We start from the raw sequence: 23,263 nt of genomic DNA, 5'->3' as shown, positions 1-23,263 counted from the left end.
TTTATTTATTTTTTTTTCAACTTGCCGCTGGTCATCCAACTCTGCAGTCGGCCGACACCGCCGCCGCCGGTCGCAGGCGCGCGCGGTGCAAATGTCCAAGAGACTGCTGCTGCACCGGCGGCGGCCGATGGCGTGGGGTCAACTCGCGCGGAGATGAAGGAGACGGACGACGACGACGACGATGAGATGAAGGTGAAGTAGGAGAACGACGGAGACGAGGAAGAGGAGAAAAAGAAGAAGAAGAAAATAATATAAACTCGCGAGCGGCGGCGGCGGCGGTGGCGGCGGCGGTGGCGGCGTTGACCGGGTTTTGTCGTGCGGCGGTGGCTGTGGCGGCGGAGGTGGGTGACCTTGTTGCCTTGCGCGCGCGCGCGCGGCGCGAGCGCTCTCACTCACACACAGCACCTTCGGCCGCCGCCGCTGTATAATAATTGGATTGGCTGCTCACGATAAATCAACCTGAGCTCTCTCACGGTCGTGACGGTGAGATCTCATTATAATACACTCGCACACGCACACACACACACACACACACACACATATCTACGTAAAGTCTTTGACTCGACTGCAGACAATGCACAACGGTGGTGGCACAGGTTTTTCACCGCCCCACGCGAGCGTAAGGCTGCATCGGCGAAACTTTTCCCTGCAGGATCGGTGCAAGTCCTCCGCGATAGAGGTGACTGCTAATATCGTGCAAGAGATGTCGACCTGCAAGACCTCGCTGAAACGGAATGACGAGAGACGCACTAAATCGTACACATAGTACAATAATCATTATAGTATATATTATCAACGTGTCCGCGAATGAACGCCCAAGTCACAAGTCGACGTCCTGCAACAGCAGCAGTATACTATACGACGAGTCGTTTATATCGCCAAACCGTTTAGGAGAACAACTGTGTTGTACTTGCATAATAGTCGACGATGTTTTCGTGGATTCGAACCACTTTATACATTTCGTCCGTTTTTAATGTATCGTGGTGATATAATAGTGGTTGACGACTTGCGTCTTGTTTGTGTATTTTAAAATGATGAATTAACGCGAGAAAAGATTTATTAACTGGAATCGACTCATCTCTATTTCAACTAACACGTCTTCTTGCGGGTGATGAATTATAATAGTTTTCGGTTTGCCATACCATATACTTAGGTACCATTATCGTGTTTTATTTCCATTAGCCTAGTACCTATAAACTGACAAGTCGTAGTAACTTTAGGTACAATACATATCGATATCATATAATGTATTTGTTGATACATAATTTTACATTGTAATGATTTATAATGTTTATGGTTGTTTAAGGTTAAAAAATACATACCTATAGATCTACGAAATAAGTCGATCTGTTAATTTATAAAAGTGCTTACATTTTTTTTTTATACTCACGTATTTATTTTGATATTTTTTAATAGGAAAATCATATACTAATATATCAATCTTAATTGTTCTCAAGCTTATTTTAAAATATTTACTGTCGGTTTTCTTAAAAACTCATTGACAGAATGTCCTATTTCACGTAAACCCGCAATACGGCATGGTAGAAACCGTATTTTGTTAAACCCTCTTCGTAAAATACGTCCTATACAATATCTATTTATACTGTACACTTATATATAGGTTCCTCCCAGACCCCAGTAACACAACTAGGATTTTATAGCCCCAGGACGGCAGACATTTTAACGCTCAAATAATATATATAATCTACCCAATCGCCCCAAAATAAAACTAAGACAGTATGCGAGCAGAGCTTATTTTATACTTGATTTCGGCTGCTAGATTTATCGTATATTATGTAAGGGGTGCCTTCTCTTGACAGGACGTCGTTTTTCAGTTCACCCACTTTCTCCATCCGACCATCGACCATCACCAATTACACTTGCGTGCGAGAACTGTATACTATGATAATTTTAGGCATTACCAATGAAGCATTGTGTTAAAATATAAACTGACATTAAAAAAAAAAAAATGTATGTATAATTTATTTCAGGCAACTAAATTTTTCTCGTTACAAGACATTTAATACCACTCACATTAATTAGTACCTACTCACCCCTTCCTGTCATAATAAACACTGAAATAAATATAGATTATAGGTATACGTCGTCAGCTAATTTGTTCTAGGTCTTATAGTATACTACTATTATAATATACCTAGTAAAAACCTGTTTGTGCGTGTCAACTCGGTAGTGTTATAATAATATAAATTAATAATTATGTATTTTATACTGTATAATATTTTGTATAAATTGTAGTAATTGGTCATTAGCTACCTTGGTTTTTCGTATAATAATGTCTGTCTTTCGTAGACTGTAATAATTTAGTTTTTTTCTGAGGGCGGCATAAAAATAATCAATAATAGCAAATAGGTAATAAATAAATAATCAATATCCCGGATCCCCTCTGATTAAATACAAACAACCAATAATATTTTCTACATGACGACATTCTAGTTAATTAGCCTAACTAAAGAAAATTTAAAAATAAATTAACATCAAAAAAGGATAAAACTTTAACACAATTCACTTTATAAAATAACCTACTAAATAAATTATATATGTGACTTCTAATTTGATCTATATTTATAGTACTATACGTTTAAATAATATATTAAATTCGTATTTTATGTATTTATTCTAAGACATATTATTATGATATATTATTTGTATTATAAATACTATAAAAACTTTAACTTTCGATACGTATACTTAATACTTTTATATTCAATATATTCTTTGCAGGATTATTTGTTATTTATTTTACTAGAATATCTAAGCTTGAATAAATAATACTCATTTTGATTTTGGGTAGTTATTTTTTATGGGTTTTCAAAATTAAATTGTTTAGTATGTATACTTATAAATAATGTATGTACAGACATGCAGTCATGTAAATACATTTATAGTTATATTAGTCGTTGGCATTTTTCGAGAAAGGAAAAAAACAAGTTTCTTTATTTGTAAAAAAAAATTTAACCAAGTCATCCATAGATACACCTGTTATCTAATATATACAATAAATGATAGAATTTTCAGGGAAAACGTAACATTTCTAAAGGTCCAATTGATATGCTAGATACGTCGTGGATAAAAATTCAATCAAAATCCGTTCGATGCCACAGTCGTGTACGTACATATACAATATATAAGAAATACACAGCTTTTCAACAAAATGTTTTGATCCTTTAAGCAGTAGGATAAATAGAAAAAAATGAATTCCTCTTTAAATAACTTTCTCTCTTCGGGTGATTTAACACAAATATATCTTAGATTTATAATAAAAACTGCAATGTTTACTTTTAAAATTGATTCACATTTTTTAATTTAAACGGTTACTTATACTACTTAATATTCTCATAATTTAGTCCATACATAATGTACCAAGAAATTATAATTATATAATATCATTTCCACTGGATTAGAAATTATACTTTAATGATAACGATATAATAATAATATTGTATATACATAATATTATACTCTCGTGGATTGTAGTCTATATTGTGCTATATACATATAAGTTTAAGATGCCTATAATTTATTCGTATTTTACTGAACGGATGTATACTTCAAATAATTCTATTTAATAATTATTTACCCAAACCCGTTAAACAGAAAAGTATAATATTTCTTGTTGATATTTGATAGTTTGAAATATAAAAATGTATATTAGTATAGATAGGTATATTTTGTATTCAGTATATAATAGTCAATAATCAATATTAGAATATAAAATTTAAATCCATACTCAATATTCCTAGTTTGTTAAAGAATACAAATATTATATTATAAAATCATTGTAATACTAATTTCTATGTAGGTATACTATTAATAGTATTACTGTCTATTTATATCGAGAAAGCATACCTTGATTATAATAAAGCATGAGAAAGATTGTGTTTCAAATAAATTGCGTATATTTTGACAAGTACTACACTCGTGTATTTACACCATATAATGGATACCGATTGTTGATTGTTTATTTAAAATATGATGATTGATGAGTCATACTATAAAGTACTTGTAAAACAATTAACTAAATAAATTGATGTACGTGTAAGTAGAGATACTAGTTTCATAGCACGTAAAAAATTTAAAGTATTATTGACATCAATGACATCTTATGTAACGATTTCATAATAAGTAAAACCAATTCATATTAGATATAATAATAATATGTTATACTAAATAAAAAAATGTATATTTAATTAAGTATTTATATCACCTATAATATATGATGATATTCTATATTTATATTTTATTTATTATTACTTAAAATAAAAATAACATATATATTATATATACAACTAAATTATATTATACAATATACATAATACTTAAATTAATAATTAACTTGTGAATTATATATTAATATTTATTAATAATATTTTATGTTTACATAGGTATTATTCTTGTTTTACTGTACCTAATATTACACAATATTTGAAATATTTTATTATATATTCCTACATCTATCTATAAGTTAACATTAATATTTGTAGTGTATGATTATTTTAAATGCATATTGATGCATAAAAATACAATACTATAACTAATACAATAACAAAATATATACACAATAATGCTGTAGAGTGTAAAATATCATCTAAAATGCAATTGAGTATTTGATATTTATAGTTTATTACCTATTGGCTATTACTTTTAATATTTGAACTAATAATAATTATTGGGTATCTCGAACACAAATTAAATAAAAACTTTTCAGACATGTTTTAACCATATTATAGTCGCACATGAATTGCGTGTATCCAACCATTGTAATAAAATCACTCAATTTTTATTTTATTTAGTTTTTTATAAACGTTTACTGAGGTATATTGAAGGCCATGTTCTCATTGGCCTCTACTATCGTGTAGTTTAAATTTGAGGTTTTAAAACTATTTTGACCTTAGAACCAATACCAAAAAAATTAAAACCACCATAATGTCATGAAAATAGAATAAATAATATAATACGTATTTAAATACGTATAGCTAATTTATTATTTAAAAATTAAAATATTTTCTAAAATAAATCTATTCATCGAGTTTATAAAAATAGTGTTGGACTTTATATTGTTGTACCATATGTATATTTCTGTTATTATATTTCAATAAGTATCATTTACTCACCTATCATTTCAAATCCTTTACAATTTCTTCAAATCTAAGCTTTAACCTTGTTAATTGTTTTCACAAAATACCTTGATTCTTATAAATCAATTAATCTTCCTGTATTTTACCTTCAAAAATATGATTCTAATAAATAAGAACAATTAGTAAAAAAACAAAAATCGGCTGAGTGATTCCTGTGTTAGGCACTATAGTTTCTCTTCACTCGACTTTGATGTAAATTTCACGGGATTTACTACTTGTATCCTTGGGTGAGCGTGTAATTGATGGATTTATTTGAATATACTACGTCAAAAAAGAAAATGTAATCAATTTAAATAGTTATATTAAAATAAAGTGAATATTTTGTATATTTTTATTGTGATTTATATAATATATAAAAAAAAATAACATTTACAATTTTTATAAATTTGATAAATTTGAGTCCAATTAATCATTATCATTTTCAAATCACATAATGCAAGTTTTAAAGTACTTCTTATTGATATTTTCCATAATTTATACGGTAGTTTTACATTTCTAATATAAAAAATATTTAATCACATTAAGCTCAAATTTATCTAGATTAGGTTTAGTAACCGATAAGTATGTAATATCTTAATTACTAGTCTATTTGGTTTATTTTTTTTGGATTAAATGAATTCTTTATGTACTCGTTGCAGAATTGTTGATAATCGAATCATCAAATGATTATCTAAATACTAGTTTAATAAAATAAAATAAAAATGTTTGATATTCTAAGTTCATAGCTTTTATTTAACTCATCGTCTTTTTAAATTTAAATTATATTTTAATAGTATAACTTATAATAATATAAGTATAGTTAGAATAGATTTAATAATTTTAGTTTTCCTTGAAAACAATTCGCAATCTTGTATTTTGCGGAAATATAGGTACCTAACGTAAATTTGACTATAACTATTTGCTGTACGTAACAACTTTATATAAAGTATTTTATCCAAGTTCCAGACCACATGAATAACGAGTGACAAACGATTGATGGGGGAAGGCGGATATTTACTCAACAGACTGGATTTAAAAAAATAACTAAATATAGTTTTGGTTTTATGTAATAGACAACAGTCATACTGAGGCGGTGGTACTTTTTATTCAGTATTTTAGTAGATACAGTAACCTCGACATGAACCATATTTTAAGATAAAATATTTCTGCAATTTTATAAATATTATTTATAAAAAAAAAAAATCTAGAGGAGGGGTAAAATAATGAATTTATAATACGTCCTTGTTTTTGGCGCAAATGAAACTGAATATAATATGAACTATGAATCTTATGTAGTATTCGCAATATACACACATTACACAAAGCTATTACGGGAAAAAACTTGTTGTATGCGAAAATTAAGTCGCCAAGAGGGGTCCTTGTACTCATTCAAGGTTCGAAGACCGTGGCTCGGTTAGATCCAAGACTAATTTGATTTGTTCAATGTCAATGTTAAATCAATTCTGTCAATAATAATTATTCCAAGTTCGCCCGAATTTTACTAACCATTATATTTTCTAACCATATAATAAACATAATTAAAACCTAATAGTATAATATTATAATATACTTTAATGCACAGCATAATACGTATACAGAGTGTTATACCAGCATAGTCCATAGTCCCTCTTTTTTTCTTCAACAATAACAATACAGTTGTTTAAAATATGATTTTTGAAATTTTTAAAATATATCCTTATTATAAATTATAGAATTATTAATTCGAATAATTAAGATATTTTATTGTACTATTCAAGGAGTGTCTCGTATAGATACTTACTTTGATTTTTCAAACAGAAAACCCTTTTTATATTAGTCTTTAAGTATACATATTTAAAATTTCCAAAATCAGAATTTAAATTAATTAATAATTAAATGAAAAAAAAATAATAAGGAAAAGTGTGCTTGATGAATCACCAATATGATATATTTATATATATACATCGAAACATCGCTGTTATTATTTATATTATATTATTGTTGTTGTCGTCATCGTCGTCGTCGTACAGCTCGGACTAGGACTTGTGAAAGTGGTGAAATAAAAGACAATATCTAGTCCAAAAGTATACGTACCTATTATATTGTTTATTTGTTTATCGCGACTGCGTTCTAAACTCAACAAATTTAATTGCGTGCAATCTCTCCCAGCGGTCGGCACCAAAGGCAAACCAGACCACAATAAATTAATTTCAAAACTACAAGCTTTTAGGTTTTTACAAGCATTTTTTTAGGTAGTTGAAGTGTGCATAATATACGATGATAGTTATAAAATAACTATGTTACTATGGTTAGTCTGCTGAAATCGACCATAATCAATGTTGTCCGGACATCCGGCATATTATTATCGATCGGTAGAAGCTAAATAATAAAAAAAAAAAATTACGTAACGTTTAATTTATATTTTGATAAATTAATGATGACCTCTACGATGTATATAGCGTGTGACTGTGCACGCGGTCTCACCAGGTCCGACGCCGAGACGTCTGGAAAAATGTGGTAATCAATTTACAAAACTTAAATTTTTATTACATATTATTTTACATGTATCTACAAAGGTATGAATCGCACGCCGCGAAGGTTACGTGCTGTGCGAGCAGTACACGCGTAAAACCAATTAATTATATTATTTAGCAAATCACTCGATCCATCGTCAATAATTTGAAATCGATTTTTAATACGCGATTTACAATGTCTATGATAATATAATCGATATAAATTGAGCGAAAGAGTTTCACGAGTGTTGTTATTTATTGCCTGTTGACAAATTCGTTCGCGCTCGCGCGCACATAAAATTTAATATAATAAATAAGTACGGAAATTATTACGCATATACACTAATAAATACAGTTCATCGACTTGAATTCGACTTCCCACAATCGGATGTGCGTATATACACTGGCCGATATTCATTTTATAATCATCATTTCGTGTTCAGAAACGATTTAATTCACATTTCCCAAACGACGACAGCGTCGACAGCATTCGTTCGTGTTGAAAATGATTTGTAAATTTTTATTTATTATGTAGATCGAGTAATTTCGTAATAATGTCACGAGTTATAATTATCAATCCAGCAGTATTTTGAAGACATACCTATCGAAATCCCACCTTTCTCCCCTTTGTTCTCCACCGTCGACGTTTGAATTGTTGAAGTTTAATTTACAGCAAAACGTACAATACTAAATAGGTTTATGACCGCTGCGATAAGATTATCTTTATATTTCATTAAAGTTGTCTACGTTTGAAAATAAGCTAACTATCTACTCTGAACGCGATCGACCCGTCTTATAATTTCCTCAAACGACTGTATGAAAAAAATTATTTCTATTATAGTTAATTTACGTATATTATACCTAACTCGTTAGTAAAAATCGATAAACAGAATAATTAATTTAATGTAACGTCGTAGTATTCGTTGAGTTTCCCATCGTCGTCGTGAGCTTTTCCACCACAGACAATAAACACGTAACTGTCAAAAAGAAAAATACCACGACGACGGTCTAAAATGCGGACTCGACAAGACTGAGGACTTTCCGTTTATATATGTATATATAATATAATAAATGTAATTTCCGTGTGCGACGTAACGGCATGTACACGCTTTGGTGGTCGACGAATATTATATATATATATGTATTATTTTATATCATAAATTTATATACGTGGATCGCGAGCTCGTGTGACAGGTGGTGGAAAACGCTAGTACATAATGTATAATAATGTTGATAGTATTAATAATGTCCCCGGTGGGCCGCGGCGGATGATGACGAGGTAAAGGCCTAATGGAATTGAACGCGTATATACACGACAGGTTTTAAATGTATAGTCGTTTTTATTATTTTATTTTTTTCTTTCCATCGTTTTTTTTTTTCGGAAATACGTGTCCGGCGCACGGTCGATTTGGTGCGGTTGCTGAGCGTTCGAAGTTCGATTTCACCACCCGCCGAACGTGACAGTTTTCCGTAAACGGTAAACACCATGCGGTCGTAACAACTATACACGATATAGCTGGGGCTACCTATAGCGAGGAAACTCTTTACTCACACACACATACACATACGCGACGTCGTCATAATGATAGACTTTATTATTAAATATTATTAATAATATAGGGATGTGTCAAACTTTAATATTCTCAAGAACGCGATTATTTGGGGCCATTCGCTCGAATTCGTGAATTTGGCACTCTTTTGTGCTAAACTTTAACTGCGCGATTGTTCAAATACATCTATTCTTTCGTAGCATTTCGTTGACGAAGAAAAAAGAATTCAAAACCTGATAACTTAGCGAACTTAAAAAGAACCTTTTGAATACCCAACTCAAATTTCTTGAATGCCATGATAATAGTAATATCAATAATATTGTATTATATATTTATATAGTATGCTCCGGTTAGAACCCGATACGATTATCTTGATTTCTGATTTTACGGGTTTTCTACATGAAATTAACTCGACCGTCCTATGGTTAACCTTGGAAAAAATAACGCACGAAATTGGATGTTCACACGCGTCAACGCATGGCTATTATATTATATGTTATTATTTACAAATAATATAATACTATATAGGTAGTACATAATATATTATACTAACCGAGTGGCGTAGTAGACAGTATATACGATCGATTTTTATGTTTTTAAAATATAATTACACAATATCGAGTCGATTCTTCATCGATTTCTCGTTTTTTTTTTTCTCGAAACACAAGAATAATATTTATACTAGTAGAAGTGCTACGGGTAAACGAAATTACCGGCACGAAAATAATATAACACGCATTATTTTATCATAATATAGCTGTCTGTATACTCGAATAACGAGTGCGTTTATCTCTGACGATGGTAATTTGTCAATAGCTCACTATCAGAAATTGGAAACAAATGACCCGACATTTAGATAAAGTAACGCTGTGTTCACTCCATTATTGCCTTTGTTGTGTACCTTTTCTGTTAAATTTCCCGACCACTAATAAGGTTTAATTTATTAGTTATTTAATCAGGTATTCTAAATTCTGATCTCAAAATAATATAACGAGTTGACCCCACGTGTATGATATATGTAACTCACCTAAACCTACTTTAAAACTGCCAAACAAAGCTATAAATTTTTCCCATCTTTGATGGCTATATTAACGCGAATAATATAATATATCTATGTATAAAAAGTATTTATAACAATCATATTACTCGAGTTTATTGCTTTAAGATTATATGTAGTTGAATTGATGACACTTATTCATTAATATTTATAAATTATTTAATTCTACGTTTTCTCCATTGTACCTACACGAGTGTTATATGTAAATACTATTTCGAAAACATTCAGATGCGTGTAATAAATAAATAATTGTATTCGTAAACTTGTTAAAGAAGTATTAACAAGCCTGGAGCACATCGTCAATATCAACATAGACATTTTCATTAGTCATTTGTCGCTGCTAATGATTTTTAGTGACCACCTGCCGTCTTTTTTACTCAATAAACAACATTTAATACGAGCCTAATGACTAATTCGAAGGTTATTATCATAATATATACATTATACAAGCGCACAATTTATTTATCGGGCCCAAGCAGTTGTAAAGATAATTCTATTTCTACGGTATAGTCTACCATCATGTTTATTCGAAAATAAAAAACAAATACGATTTTTAGTTAGTTCACCTAGTAGCATCCACTACACCAACAGCTACTTGTACAATATTATAATAATTCTACTATTATATGTATACACATTACAGACAGTAGTCGTATATATTATTTTATAGATTATTAATTAAACGTAATCCCTGGAATTAGATTTCCATAATATTCAAGTGTATACATTATAATATAGTGATACGATATATTTTAATGACATAGGGATACTAAAATATTACACATACCTATATAGGTATTATTTATATTGCTGGAAATGAGAATAATACCGTATTCTGTAAAAGCGCATTTTTACATTACAAAAAATACTCGGTATATGGTAATTATAATACAAAATAGTACATTAAAATATAATCGCATTTATTAAATAGGCATCATATAAAATAAAATTCCGAACTCAAATTAGGCTGTGTAATAAAAACTGAGCAATAAAACATGACAAAAAAAATAAATCGATATCATACAGCCGATACGTACGACGAGCACCTTCGTCAACATATAAATAATAATATGATATAGCTAACAGACCGAATGGGGACAGAGCGGGATTTAAATTCGTATAACTCATTAAGGTTATTAGTGTTATTATTTGTTATTACTAAACAGGCATACTTAGAAGGCGGATAGGACTTTAAACACACAAAAATTATTTACGTTTTCTAAATTCCAAATGAATTCGAAACAAATAGATCTGCATTGGTAATATTTTTGTTATTTTCACGATCATACTAAAATAATTTAAATAAATAATTGTAATATGGACAATATGGATTATTGGACATCAACTTATTTATTTTTCAGATAGTAGGTAGCTAATCAAAGCAATGAAATATCTTTTTTATTTTATTATAATAGTTATTGTCAACAGACTTGTTTTTAAATACAATTTGTTTACACATTTATGGTGATGATAGAATTAAGATTATTTTAAGTACAGTTTACACGCGGCATAAAATGTCTATTTCATCAATTTAGTTTTAGTGGGATAATTAAAAATAATAATTCAAGATAAAAATGATCAACACTGCCAATTACGATTATTTATCAATTTAACCTATTTGTCAATTAATAAAATATTATTACATTATTATAAACAGTAAATTAAACTAGTATATTATGTTTAATGGATATTATAGTTATATATTAATATATTATTATATTATATCAAACGGTTTTATAAATTTATTAAGCATAAAATATTTTATTTTAATAAATAATAATAATTATTATTATTTCTAATTATTCAATTATTCTGCCATTCTCGTATTATTATTTTATTTTTTAATCATTCAATAATTGATAAATGAGTAAAATACATAGTTTTAATTATTAACCATTGAACGCAACATATCTATAATTTATTTTTTAATAATTGTACAAATTATACATAACATGGATTAAATAAATTAAAACATTTTAAGCGTAAAGTCAAGTAGTTAGTTGAAATAGTCGTCTGTCAATTAAAAACTAATGGAATATTCAAATTAAACATGAATATTTAACAAAATAAATTTTTAATATTCAAAAGCGTATATACTACTTCAGTTATCAAACAGTAGATACCTATCCATAGCAAGTTAATATATTTTGGTAATATATGAGACATAATGAGTAACGAGTATTAACTATAATGAATAATTATGAAATTTATCAGGAAGCGATTTGTTCGTTTTGTCTCGACATGCGTAATAACGCTTTTTGTATACATTTTTGTAACTAATAAACTACACGGGTATTAAATGCCTAGTAGAATCTATATTACATTATTTGTTATATTGAAAATTATTATTGTCGAACCTGCATAGCGAGAAAAAATAGTGTTAAAACCCCTGTTTTGGCGTTATAGATTTTAAACATAATAAATATTTAGGTCACGAATGTTGTTTATTTGATTAACAATTCGCCGCATATAAGGCCATCAGTATATGTTTTCGCCTGCTGACAGGGAAACCATGACCCATCACAGGTGGTTTAAAGAATATCGAGGGTTTTTTTTCATGTATATAAAACGTATGAAAAAGAATTGCATTAATATTTTAGGGTTTAGGTCGAATGGAAAAATGGTATAGATGGTAAATACTAACAACGATGTATTTTTTTTCTTACAACCGGCAACATACATCGAAAATTTGAACGATCGATTCTCCGACAGGATTCTCAATACTCCGTTAAATAAAACTATTACTATTATTGTCTCTAGCGTGTCATCGAATATATTATATTATGTGACCGCTGTAAAGTACGCCGCTTTATAAGTATATGCGATATAAACGATGTGCATACGTCAGTATTCACTTAAATAGCTAAATAATAGTTGGAAGTACCATTCCGCTCTTTGTTTAGTCACTTGTTGATTGTATTGTGAGAACACCTCAATTATTAATGTATTTTTATTCGTGGGCAATATATATATATAATACATAAACATCGCAGTGATGTGACTATGTGAGACTATCTCCGTGTGCGTGCGTATATAATAGCCTCGTGTAACAATATTCAAGATATAAACAATATTTATACGGCAATTTAGGCCCTGGTTCGCACTGCCATTAGTTTTCTATTCATAACTTCAACACGTTTCAATAAATCTACCACGCTGCGACGGCGAGGGATTATATAGTGATTAATCGAGAAGTTACAGAAGTTGAAAAAAAATATATTATGCGCACTATTGTAGCTCTTCAGCTGTCATAGCTCGGAGCTAAACGATGCGGTTATTGATAACCCGGGGCACGTACATAATACACTATTTAAACGCACACACATTGTCAAATCGAATTCAATAACCATAAGTATATGTGCGACATTTATAAATTGTTATACAATTTCGAACGAGCGGCAGCGTTGGTAACAAATCGCTGGTATAGATTGCAGGCTGCAGCATCTACAACAGACAATATTATGATATAAGAATATTTCGTCCTTTCTGTGTACGCGGTATGTAGTCACTGATATAATAATATTATACATATATATATAAACTATATTGTATACGTTGTAGCATATAATACAGTCAGAACACCAAAACGTTCCAAACTATTGTCCCTACGCATCCAGCCCGCGTTTAAATCCCTAAACGTGGTGCATACTCGTTCGACCGTTGTCACTGCAGTTTTTACGTATAAACATATGAGTTATTACTATTCGCTCTACTTCTCTACAACCGTATAACAGAGACCTAGGTATTTATTGATTATTATATATAGGTATAGGTATTATATAATAATAAATTTATAATTAACGTATATGCAATATACGTCTGCATATCGCGTGCAGAAGATTTATCGTGACTAAAAATTGTCCTGACTATAAAATTTGAAAAACTTCTCTATTGTGTTGTAGCCAGTGCCATAGTATACACACTGCGCGCATATGTATATTAAACGTATTTACATATTATTATATTATATTTATTTACATATCCTACATATTATTCTACGTTATATAATACGCGCGACAACGGGCAAAAAGCAAACAACTTTATGGGGAAAAATCATCTAAACGTCCGAGGACGATCGTGTTACACTGTTATACGACCGGACCGGAACAACATGTGGTATATATATATATACGGCTTGGATAGCGGAAGTACATCAAACGCAAAAGTATATCTCTTCCGCCGCCAAACCCATGGTCCGCGCGCATACAGCATACGCGTGATAAAATTATATTATGCATAAAAGAGGAGGGGTTGTTCAGTTAGTCTATCTGCCGGTTTAGGAAAATAACGGGAAAAAATAAAACACAAATATTCGAAAAAAAGTGTAAAGCGCGGTGATAACCGTCGGATGGCGAGCGGGTATGTGCGACAGACGAGGGAGAGACGGCGGCGATAAGGGGATGGTTTCGCGTATCGACCGCGCGCGCACCCCTAACCAGTCGCGGGGCGGTGGTGTTTCCCCGGCGCGTCCGCCAGCCGCGCTACCGCCGCCGCCGCCGCCGCCGCGTGTCCCTGTCAATCGCGCTCGCGATCGTTTCACCCTACCACCGCTGCTACCGCCACCACCGCCTTCCTCGCCCAAAGCACCCTGCAGGAGAGAGCGCCGCCGCCGCCGCCGCCGCCACCGTTTCACGGAGGGTGGGTGGCTGGCCACCGTATCGTGGACGGCTGGCGTATAGCAGCGGCGACGAAGGGATCCTCGAAATCGGGTATAATATGTTTCCCTCCCCGCGACTTCGTAGGGGTGGTCTGGCGGGCGAGCGGAGAACGCGCGGACGGACTCTTCCCCTCCGTGACGTGAAAAAGGGGTGGCGGCGGCGGCAGCGGCAGGGACCCCTTCGGATAAAACAACGCCGCCGGCAAGCAGTTGTCGTGTGCGCTCACGCCGATTTAGTCGTTCCCAACGCGAGACACCGAGCGCGCCGTCCGAAAGTTGCACACACAACGTTCGTCCAACAAATAATTAATATTGTAAATTATTATTGTAAACGTGCGCACAGACTTTGTCCATATAAAAAAAAAAACATTATAACAACAATTGTGCAGTAGTCGTCGCGAGTGCGTTGATTTCGACTCGTACGTACAAAAACGAATTATTCCGCCGGTACTTATATAAAAATATTATATAATACGTTATTATTATTTATATTTTATTTTCAACCGATTCTAGTCCCTTGTGATCCCCGTACGAATTAACACTATATAGTACAATACTTTTATTGTTGTTGCTGATGTTATTGTTATTGTAAACAAAAGTTTTTTTTTTTTTTTAACGACCGGTATCCGTTTTCAACGTAATCGTCAAGACGAAATTGCCGAGCACAATATCTTTGAAATATCGTGGTCACGACAAGCGCATTTTTAAATAATAATATAATATCCGTCGTTTTGCGGCGCGCGCGCGTGCGTTACTCCGTCGCCAGTCCCACACCACTGCGGTGATACGGATAAACACTGTTGTTTTCCAGTCAATTTCTCAGCGTCACTCCGTTTCCTTTTGATGAGTCAAGGTGAGTGAAGAAAACACAACAAATAATAATCATAATCATAATAATAACAACACCTGTTCGACTGCGTCGTATTACGCACGGTGGGGGAGTCGTGTGTGTTTGTAGTCACTGCTGCTGCTGCTGCTGCTACGCGCTCGCCGGCCGGCCGGTCGCAGTTCTCCTTCCCTCTCCTACCCGCGCGTCTTGAGACTCCTCCGCCGCCACCGCTGCCGCGACGCATTCTTCAAAGCAGCGTTCTCCTCTCCGGACTTGAAACAAAAGAACGGATAGGGACCGAGTGTCAACGACCCACGGTCCTCGGACGTAATTTTTATTTATTTATTTTTCTACGATCCGAGTTTTTATCTGCTTATATATTATATTATACATTTATACTATATATACATTACGTTTGTGTGTACTCACTGCAGACTCGCGCGTATTATGTGATATTTTCGCTCCGTATACGCATATTACGCGCGTGTGGTATCCGCCGGGATTTATTATCAGACCGGAATTAATAAATTGTTATTAATTAATCATAAGGTCATTTTAATGACATCGTTTATGAAATATGAATTCAAAAATAACAACTGTAGTACTTATAATAATATATTATTATGATATGCATTTAATGTATTTCGGGTATAATATATACTGAGCGAGAGTTAAATTCGAATTATATAAAGTTATACAAGTGGTCGCCTAAAACTATGCTATAATATTTATTAACGCGTGCAATACATATTGTTGTGTATCTCCCGTAAGCGTAATGGTACAGTTATTATAACTTTTAAAAAATATTCGCTTCGAGATAGTCTGTTTGTTATTGTTTTACTTAAAGCGGCAATAGTAATTCGATACTAAAAAGTTGTAATTAAGTACCATTGTGATGATGTCTAAGTGCAATTTAATTATTATTTTCGTATACCTATAAATATTAAATTCCATTCAATGTTATACAACCACAAATGATTTAACACAATATTTTATAATGATAATTTTTTTTTTTTAATAGTTGATGTTTACCATTTAATGGTGAGCCATTACTTTTATTATTATCATGACACAAGACATAATTTTTTTTCAATTAATGTATATTGTAATCTGTGACACTAGAAAAAATTGTGTGGATTTCAAGTATCTACTATAAGTTTATCTGTGCTTAAAACCTTCGTTACCCGTCACTTATATACCATATTTTAATCTTTATAAATATTAAAACAGAAATGTTTTAAAATAATAGTGATGATAAGAACATTTTTTTTTGTTGCTGTGTTTTTAATCGAATTTTTGAATTTCTTACTTCTTTACATCTTGATGATAACAAAAATTTCGATAGAGGAACAAAAACAATTAACAAGTATAAACTAATTAATCACGCTAATTAAATATTATTAATATTCAATATTGACTATACTATGTGTGCTTGTAATAATATGAATTACGCGAAAATTAAATAGCAATCCAGAAACAAACATTGTAAATTATACAATTTTTTGTCCTATAGAAAAAATATGTAGTGCTACTTTTACAAACACGATAAAAAAAAAAATGATTACTTATTTATCATTTTATTTATTAAGCTATTTTCAGTTGACAATATTTATAATTATATATTTTACTGTGTCTTACGCGACTCTGGACGTGGCGTCAACTGGTAGGTCTCGGCGGCCGACCGTTCGTGTATTACTATAATGATTTGCAGTTTTCGTGATGATGATTCATGCGTCGCCGCCGTACGTATATATATATGAAAGTTTCATAAAGTTACAACTTGTGTACGGTGTACACTCATAATAATATCGTACCGATATAATATATTATAATCGCGTGACTCTGCAGCGATCGAGCCGACTACACCATTAGTCCCGTCTAAATATATACGATTATGCACGCAGCGTATAAGAGTGAGTATTATAGGTATACAGCGTGCCCCAATTAGTGACAAACACAATATAATAATTATAATACCCGTCGAAACGCTCTACGCGTGTCGTATATAAATATGTAATACAAATCGTACAATAATATAATTGTGATCGTGATCCAAGTGTGTGTAGGTAAATAGGTAATAACATTGAGTTATTAATACTTAACAATATTAATTTACTAAAATCTACAGTCAGCGTCCCACGAAAGGTACGTTATGTGTGGAGGTGTCTAGAGACGAATCGACTATGATGTAGTCGTGCTCTCGGAACATAGCCGACGGACACGTCGTATACGAGTACTACAATACACGCGCTCACGTGTTTAATAATATAATATAGCTTTGTGATTTATTACCAACGATATAATATTATGGTTTAATAATAATGATTATCGCTATTATTATTATTATATGTGTTCGACGTCCGTCATTGTTTCACGACGCTCGTTCGTTAATCGCGGTGGGAACAGTGAAAAAAATTAACAAACAGTCCGTTTCGCGTTTCGTTCGGGGGGTTTTTTTTTGTCGTCTTACCTGTTCAGAAAACGGAATGGAGAAAAAACGACGTCTCAGACGCCGAGAGACGTCCCGGATGACGTACGACATTAAACGACGATAATATGACGACGACGGTCGTGTTGATAGTCCCTCGTTTTTTATACTCCCGTTGATCGATGGCCGCCGGTCGAGACATTTTTTATACCTATCGAGACACTTACATATCAGTGGCACCGTCGCATCGATCCCTATATATGTTCATGTGTTGTGGTCGCCTTATAAAGTTATGGGCGGACGGTGGTCAGTTGTAATTTGCTCTGAACTCACAGCAGTTACACGCTGCACTGTAGTCTAAAAATTAGTAATAAGTAGTAATTAATATGAAAGATCGTATATTAAAATATTTCAAATCTCATCAATGTTAATATCAATCATTTTATCTTTGATGATAATCCATCGAAATTTAGATGATATTTAGTGTCTAGAGTTATGCGTCTCATTTTTCAGTATTTAGACCATATAGGTACTTATCATATTTAGATAATAATTAACCTATAATTATAGGTATATATATTATAATATGTATGACTTTATACGTTTTATACAAGAACCATACAACTAAAGTAGATAACAAATTTTTATGTTATTCTAATTTATCTTTTGACAACAAATAAAAAAATAATTTTTTTCTTTAAGTAATTTATTAAAAGATAAATTCAGAAAAATCTTAAGCAGTGGTAATGTGTGTTGGAAGCGATGGTGGTTTACGGATGATGTGTTACTAATAATTAACTTAGGCGACATTGTGCTTCTATATTATATTTTCTTACCATCATTCGTGTCATTTGGGTACCTCATGCATACGTTTTGTCCAAATCAATTGGCTCGCCCTGTAAAGAGGCAACAGAAATAGCTTTCACTTTTCCGGCACCGTTTTTTTGTTTATCTCGAGGGCAGGACGATTTGTCTCCCGCGAACAATGGAGAACAAGTTCGCCAGCCTCATTAGCCGCTCATCGCTGCCGGACGGACGGACAAAAGAAAGAAGTGATTGTGAAAACCACACGTGTGGGGTCGGGATGCTGGGGTAGCACAATCGCGTATATATAAAAAAAAAAAAGCGCTGCAAAGTTTACCGTCAAAATGTATAGCTTCCCCCCAACCCTTCCCAACCATTATGCGGGAGAGTTGATTTTTTTTTCTACATATATTCACCCGAACGGAAACTTAACGTATCTAGTCTCGTCAACCAATGACGTTTTTTATTTTTTTTTTTTTAACTGCGGCAGTATACACATAATATTATTTATTATATAGTGGCTGCAGCGTGATAACAACCCCGGGAACAAATCTAAGCGATACGGAAATACACTTAACGAATAACGATACGTTCTGGGATTCTTTATGTTCGAAATGTCTCAACAACTCCCCAGACTATTTCCTTAGAGTTACGCGTATGTGTATTTATACGTCCAAATCAAATATTGCTCGAACGCCGCATACGGCATGCGTCCCTTTGAAACCGAATGCTATAGGATCCGTGTCAATAGAAAGAAAACCACAACAGGAAAAAATAAAATAAAACATAATATCAGAAAGCGAAATTGTTTACATGCGATGTAATAATAATATTGTATTGCTGCACGTAAACGGATAAAAAAAAACGATGGCGATAAACAACATATATAAATAAATGAAACCGTAAATCATAGATCTCTATTATACTATTATAGTAGGTTTACCTACTTGGAACTTACCAGTTTTTTTACTATTACATACGGCTATTATACGAGTGAAGGTCTTGATTCGTATACACATTATATGCTGCACGTACTTCCTACGTGTAAACTATATATATATGATACTAATCATTTATTCGAAAAGATATTTCTAACGTACGAGACGAACTGTTTCAAATATTTTTCTTATTATGTACATTTTTATATACATAATATTGTATTAAGTTATTGTTGTGACTTCATTCGTAATATTGTCTTTGGTTTACATAATTATATATGCTGTTAAACGTTAATGATAAATACGATGTGCATATTAAAATGTGCGAAATGAACGTCGACACTAAAGATGGATATCGTTTTAGTTATTATTAGATTGAATACTTGTAAGGCGACTCCAGATTTTTAATTTTTTTTACATGTAGTTGTAGTAAGTTTAATAAGACTAAAAAATATGATCGATTCGTTCAACGAGGAATTCAACTAGCAAAAGTTTTGTTTTTTGAATAATTGAGTAAATTTATTATTTTATAATAGTTTTGTAAATTGTGAAAAAATAAGCTTTTGTACATCATTTTAATTTCGAAAATTATCTTCACAAATGTTTTTTTATCATTTTCGAATAAAATACAAATAATACAATTAGCATAATGTTAAAGCATATTTTTTGACGTTCTTAAATTATTTTTATAAAAAAAAAAAATTCATTTTTTTTTTTTTAATGAATATTATCATCACAATATTTTTAAACTTTTGTCGAACTTTACAATGAAGACCATAAAAATGGATACATAACAATATTATCATTTATATATATCATGTTCAACGTTCAACAAAATAAATAAATAAATGAATAAATTATAAGCTTTTCGTTTATGTTTTTTTTCAATGGAAATGTATACATAATCTCCGTTCCCTTATTTACTGAAACCGGCATGTAATTGTTTTGAAACAAACCACATACATCAGTTGGATTTATATAGTTAGGTACCCTGGCAGAATCCCATATTAAATGCTCGATTCTCGGGACACACACTCTGATTACGGTATACAGGTAATAGCACTATACAGCATTACAGCAGTAATATGTTAATGGCACTAAGTCGATATTGGAGTATATTATTGGAATCGTCTGTGAGTCGGAGAAACGTTCATTAAACTCGGCGAACGAAACAGTTTTATCATCGTCTCTCGTGACATGGGGACGAATCGAGTCGGTTCGTTTCGTGTTTGACTCGCATAATCGCGATGCGTTTAAAAAAAATACATTAATACTATTCCGCGACGACGTAGTACGGAATTTCGATTTCACGTTACCTAGTTAATTGTTAACCTAACCCATATTATAATATAATATTGTTGTCTTCAAAAATATTTTTCGGAGAGGTATATTATTAACGCTGCGGTAACAACACGCAGACGTCATAATAATAATACGTAATTTCCCTGAAAGGGGTTGTTGTTTACAAACCCAAAATAAAAGGCGTTCCACGAGATTTGTGCAAACATCGACGACGCGCCTTTGTTGTTATTATTTCGTTTACACGCGCTATATATGTATGCGTTTCAATTATTGTATTATTCGTTGTACAACGATAAAAAACACAAAACTCACAGCTCACTATCAAACGACGTCGCGGTTCGGCTGTATTAATATAATAACGTGCGCGAACGTTCCGACGCGGTAACTGGTGCGGCCACGCGTACGGGAGCCCACGGGCTTTGGCATTTATATTTTTTTCGGTGGAAATAAAATACGCCGACAAAAGCGATGATGGGCTACCGTGATTCTTAGAACCGCTGTACGTTTCGACAGATTTCTGGAGATAAACAGGCACACGACAATCGAACGATATTGAAAATGCGCACAAAAGTTTCAATATTGCCGTCTTCGATTCCGAGAGTCCCCGTCGCTGTTTTGCATGGTCTTACGATTTTCTTGGAATTTATAAAAATAATAATATGTCACAAGACTCATAACAGTCTTTATATTATTATTATTATAACGTACAACAGACGTCGAACAATATTGAATATTGTCCGAATCGCTAATACTGTCGATTGGTTTTCGGAATTATTAAACGTCGCATTCGACATTATTTTTATTTAAGTATACGTCAAAAACCGTAGAAAGCGGAAAATTTAAAACGAAACCGCGAGCATTGTATATTTTATGTTTTTATATCTCTCGTTTTCAATCATCAATGGGATGATCATCATTCTCAAAGGTTTTCGTCCCAATAACTGAAGGGTTTTATATTTTGTTTTATTTATTATTGACATTGATTGACGCTTTTTTTACACAAATAATAACGTTCTGATGGTTTTAAACAAAGTTAACGATAAAAATGATATTTTTTTAATTTAAATTCTATTAGTTAGATAACAGATTTATTGAACATTGATAAACACTAAATATATTCTGAATTTCCTAGAAAAAATATTAACTTTTGGACTTGTACCTATTTTGAATATGCCAATACTCGCTTATTCAGTTGAATTAAAGAATAAACGACTAATTATTTAATTTATCAATTTTGTTATGTTTTATGTTTGTTAGCGGCTCTTGTATTATCATAATTGGCCAATGTTTATTATTTTTTGTGTTCCACGCTAAATCCTGAAACTATACCTTTAGTTAATATACAAAATCAACAATATTTCAGCAATAAATCACACCGAGAGCAAAAATATTGATGTCACGACTCAAATGTCACAGATCCTTTCGTGTCGAATCACTCGACAACGATGATTTACTCATATCTGTCAATTGATCGATGTATGTATCCGCGGTCACGTCGTCTCTGGCTATGGATTGTTATGAGTTGGGTATTATTACTATTATTATTATTATTCACAAACCAGATTGAGTCTACGCGTTATTTTGTACGTTAACGTGCATTCGGATTACGTCATTTCACCAGAATTCGACTTGGCAACGGTCCATCGTGACGGTTTTTGTTTTTTTCTTTTTTTGGGGCTCGGCGCAGTCAACTACGCTATTTTGAAAAAAAAAATAATAATAAATAATATTTACCGACAGTGTTCGAACGTTTCCGGAACGAGAGATTTCCGGCCATCAATACGTGAAGGCTCTAAATAATACGAAAGCATAATATTTGTATGCTAATATATTATTATTTTTATTGGCACCAAATTTCAAACGAAACCGATCGCAGCAAACTATAATATACTGGTTACATATTATATATAGTCACGCTGTCTCGTACGGTCGTCGTCTTGAAGAAAACGCACCAGCACAATATTATTTCACGTAGTCCCTCACGCATATTTTACGTACAGTTATATATAGAAGAAAATCGCGTATTGTATATTAGTATGTAGGTACGTGTATGGGTGAAAATAGCTAAATG

The 23,263-nt window shown here is 32.2% G+C and overlaps 1 protein-coding gene across 2 annotated transcripts in view; it reads left to right on the top strand.

Annotated features, from left to right (window-relative positions):
- Positions 1–23,263, top strand: part of LOC114126135 (brain tumor protein) — a 65,429-nt gene that overhangs the window by 6,309 nt on the left and 35,857 nt on the right. Inside the window, exon 1 of one of the 2 annotated variants that reach the window (XM_027990018.2) lies at positions 15,103–15,744. The exons of the other annotated variant lie outside the window; for it this stretch is intronic. The gene's annotated coding sequence lies outside the window, so the exon portion shown is untranslated. Of the gene's footprint in view, positions 1–15,102; positions 15,745–23,263 lie in introns of those variants that run through there. 2 annotated transcript variants of the gene reach the window in all.

This window comes from Aphis gossypii, chromosome 2, assembly GCF_020184175.1.
Source record: "Aphis gossypii isolate Hap1 chromosome 2, ASM2018417v2, whole genome shotgun sequence".
Lineage (NCBI taxonomy): Eukaryota > Metazoa > Arthropoda > Insecta > Hemiptera > Aphididae > Aphis > Aphis gossypii.
This window is presented reverse-complemented; position numbering and strand designations above follow the sequence as displayed.